Raw genomic sequence first — 4,869 nt, forward strand, 5'->3', positions numbered from 1 at the left:
TCCATATAATGTACATATGCTACTTTTCAGATTAAGTCTAAACATCACTACAGTTGATAGTCAGCCTACAGTCAGGTGGCTTCCTATGTTCGTCATACATATCGGAGCCAGTAAATGCCACTCGGCAAAGAGTTACACCACTCTGTCAGTCAGTATCTATGCAAAAAGGTCAGAAAGTACGTCAGCTATGCAAGTAAGATCAATGCATGCGGAAGATAGTGAAAATATACTTCAGTTACATCACAAACAGCTCAGCAGAATAATTTCAAAGCAAAATATTGATATTTGTGGCGACCATCGGCAAATACTACCTATCCTAAAAGATACTTCGCGCACCAACCAACCATGCCCTAGCGTCCGCGGAGCGGGCGCCCAGACCGCTAGTTTTCGCCTCCTAACCTTGCAGCGTGTCTGTCCGTCCGTCCGTCCGTCCGTCTGTCAATCAGTCCGTCGCACTCCCTGTCTTGCTGATTTTGCCTGCCTTTTCGCATGGCTACACTCGGCCTGTCTAATACAGTTTCGTCCCATCTGACCGACCGCGCCTACCTTTCTGACTCGACCTAACTATGCCAAAATTACAAATATATTCAAAAGCGTGACGCAATTAACTCGCGCCCTGATTGGGCAATACCTGCCGACCTGCGACACTGACTGGATCTGTCGCACGATCAGACCGCCTCTCGCCCTCGCGATTGGACGTAAGGTAAACATTTCTGCCGAGCACGAAACGCATCGATTGGTTGCAAACAGCCAGGCGAGTGCGCAGATACTTGATTATTGACGCAAAACCTGTCGTATGTACTGCAAATCGGGCACAGTAACCACTTTATTTTCTAAGAGCTCTGCACACTTCTCAAATACAGTAGAGATTTTTATTATTATTAATGTAGACTTCACAGACCAGTATTTTGTAAGAGCTCTGGGATGTTATTTTCCGCACATCTTTCAAAGTAAAGACGATATTAGTAGTATTGATATTATTAATATGGGCTTCACAGGCCGCATTTGTAAGAGCTTGGCGATGCTATTTTCCACAGACTTACTAAAGTAGAGACGATAGTATTTTTTAATTTTAAAGTAGGCTTCACGACCAGCGCTTTTTGTAGGGACTTTGCGAAGATATTTATTTCTTACTTTACGTGGCACTCACCACTGCCACCGAGCAACGAAGGCGCGCGGCTGCACGGTCATTGCGCTATCTGCTCCCGTGCACTGCACCCGACGAATGCATGCGCGCACGATAGATAATTGTTTTAGTCAATTTATATTGCATGTAAAGTATGTATTTGTTGGGAAATATGATAAAAGTATTATTATAGCAAAACAAAATATTAAATATCAACTTTTTAATATTTTGTTTTAAAAAATATATATCCGCGTTATATGTCCATGCTATTGGCTAATATTTGGACGCAAGTAATTGGTTAAAACAATATATGTTGCTAACTTACTCACAGTTTGCAAAATGGTGGGCCCTACGTGCAAGCAATGCGAGGCGAAGATTGACCCGCTTCTGCTGAACCCGCAGCGGTCTACGACGGATACCCGGGCGCGCTGCGTCGGTTGCGGGAAGCTGCAGTACGGCTACGCTTTCCGGACAATCAGCGGACGGGACATCGTGCGGCGCTGTATTGCCTGCAAGAACGGCCTAAAAGCGGTTAAGTTTTGGGAGAAAAAGCCTCCACCACCTGATTCAACCGAATTACGCCGCCAGGAAAGCCTGTCAAGGCGATGGGTCCTGACTGGTACCCCAAGAAAAGAAAAAGACGCAGCTTCCCTCGCAAGCTGACCGCCCGAAACGCCAAGTACATCGAGCAAAAAAAGCAGCAGAAGAGCAAGTAATTGGTAAATATACCCTTTTAGGCCCCCATTTTCCTACCTATTTTTGTTTTTGGTATACTGGCTGACGGTGCGAGGCTTGGGGCCGCACATACGGTAAGCTGACTATGGTGTTGACGCATCTACAGAGGGTAGCGCCTTTCAAATAATAATTAGCGCACGGTATCTACTGTGAACCCTTGCAAGTTGGCCGTCCCTATCTGCTTCCGCGTAACAATAGATCGAGAGTACACTCGCTCACTTGGATACATACAAACCATGCTATCTGTGCCATCAGCGCTCACAGCGTATGTTCCATTAATGTGCGCTCACAAATTGAGACTACAGTATCGAGTAAGCACTACGCACGACGATTATGTTGCTGTCTACATAGATACGAGCACGTGTGCGGTAGCGCAAACCATACCGGTGGGTGTGGTAAGTTGGACTGTCTGTACGCAGTGCTATACTTTAGTGCCCTGTCCATAATGGTCGAGATAAGAACTCGGTTCAGTCGCGGGTGGCTATAAGGTGTACCCGCCGCGCGCATAGATACTGCGTTGAATACAGCTCACAGACGCGCGGTCAGCTTGCCAGTATCGCTGCAGTATGGCCTGTGCCCAGTAAATGACCTGCTTGGTCATATAGACTGATACATCAGAAGCGTAAGCACAGTAAGCCAGCACGACGACGCAAATGTACCGTGAAAGCGACAGTGACCCTATGCATAGGTTGTGGCTATCCCGAGGGCATAGCATATACACCCATTTGAGACCTTGCGAAATGAGCTACGCACTGACACATCAAATAGCACGCCGAACTGAAAAGTAGACAGCGAAAGTACTTTATGTAACGTACACGGGCTACTATTCGATACAAGTCTACGTATCACTACGATCTGATAATATGCCTACAGCCAAGTGGCTTCGTATGCTCGCCATACATATCGGAGCCAGTAAATGTCACTCGGAAAGGATATACAGATCTCTGATAATCATTAGCTATGCAAATAAGTCGGTAAGTAAGTCAATGGCGTTCATCCTATCATAGAAGGGTTATGAGATTAAATTTATTATTAATTACAATCTAATTTATTGATACGAGTCAGCGAACATCACGTACAGGCCCTTCACTGATATCATGATACTATGAAGAGCTCAGCGAGGCATATGGAGAGGCGAAATTGGTATATTCTGTGACCCTCGGCAGATACTAGCGGCTCTAAACAATAATATGCATGCAGAGACAGACAAAACTCGCTCTAACGGACCGTCGCAATCAGCTATATGGTATAGAATACCTCTCGGCTAGACAAATAGTACACGTCACTCAATTCACCCGATGTCGTTGTATCCCAATGCACTTCGGTCGTCGTATTTACTAGCGCTAAACTAATCTGAGATCTCCTCACCGATTTATGCTGAGGCTTGGCGCACCAATAATACTGATCCACCTTCTAAATAACCGAAAGTAACTTTGCAATGAAGCGCACCTGAAAGTGTGGCATTTCAGGAGCGAAGCGCTCAGCCGAGAATTAAGACAAAATCTTTTAGGGAAAGACAGTGTTCATCATGTAGATGACTTATAGCCCCGGTGGTAACGGCGAATACTTCATCTTCGCAATAGTTTACTGTCACGTCTACCTGTACCATGATGCTCAACAATAGCCATCCATCACGCGGGTATCTATTTGTAACAGCCAGTCGTCACGCAGACCTTTTTATAAGTGAAGCTGTCAAAGATGACTTCAAATAATACAAGAGGTAGGCTGACAGGCAATTGGTGATGTAGAACACGTAAACACTAAGAATATTGTGTACATCGTTTGTTGCAACGCAACATAACTTGAGCACAGTATATGTTATATTCTAAATGTAGTTTTGCTTTGAGTAAGGGTTTCTGAGCTCACCGCAGCGCAGCGGAGGTGGTCAACCCTCTCTACACCAATCAACCATGCCCTAGCGTCCGCGGAGCGGGCGCCCAGAGCGCTAGTTTCCCGCTCCCTAACCTTGTAACCTGTCCGTCCGTCTGTCAATAAGTCCGTCGCACTCCCTGTCTTGCTGATTTTGCCTGCCTTTTCGCATGGCTACAGTCGGCCTGTCTAATACAGTTTCGTCCCATCTGACCGACCGCGCCTACCTTTCTGACTCGACCTAACTATGCAAAAATTACAAATATATCCAAATGCGTGACGCAATTAACTCGCGCCTTGATTGGGCAATACCGACCGACCTGCGACACTGACTGGATCTGTCGCACGATCAGACCGCCTCTCGCCCTCGCGATTGGACGTAAGGTAAACATTTCTGCTGAGAACGTAACACATCGATTGGCTGCAAACAGCCAGGCGAGTGCGCAGATACTTGATTATTGACATTTAGCTACGCAAAACCTGTCGTATGTACTGCAAATCGGGCACAGTAACCACTTTATTTTCTAAGAGGTCTGCACACTTCTCAAATAGAGATATGTAATATTATTTATGTAGACTTCACAGACCAGTATTTTGTAAGATGTCACTTTTCAAAGTAAAGACGATATTAATAGTATTAATATTATTAATATAAGCTTCACAGGCCGCATTTGTAAGAGCTCTGTGATGCTATTTTCCACACACTTTCTAAAGTAGTGACGATAGTATTTTTTAATATTAAAGTAGGCTTCACGGCCAGCGCTTTTTGTAGGGACTTTGTGATATATATATTTTCTACTTCACCTGGCACTCACCACTGTCACCGTGCAATGAAGGCGCGCGGCTGCACGGTCATTGCACTATCTGCTCCCGTGCACCGCACCCGACGAATGCATGCGCGCACGGTACATAGTGATTTTAGTCACTTTTATTGCATGTAAAGTATTAAAAAAACTGATAATATATTATTCTAGCAAAGCAAAATAGTAATCTTTATAACATTTTAATATTCTGCCTAATAATAAATACCAGCGTTACAGTACCGTGCTATTGGCTAATATTTGGACGCAAGTAATTGGTTAAAACAATATAATGTGCTAACATACTCTCAGTTTGCAAAATGGTGGGCCCTATGTGCA

This window comes from Phytophthora infestans, genomic scaffold (genome assembly GCF_000142945.1).
Source record: "Phytophthora infestans T30-4 supercont1.182 genomic scaffold, whole genome shotgun sequence".
NCBI lineage: Eukaryota > Oomycota > Peronosporomycetes > Peronosporales > Peronosporaceae > Phytophthora > Phytophthora infestans.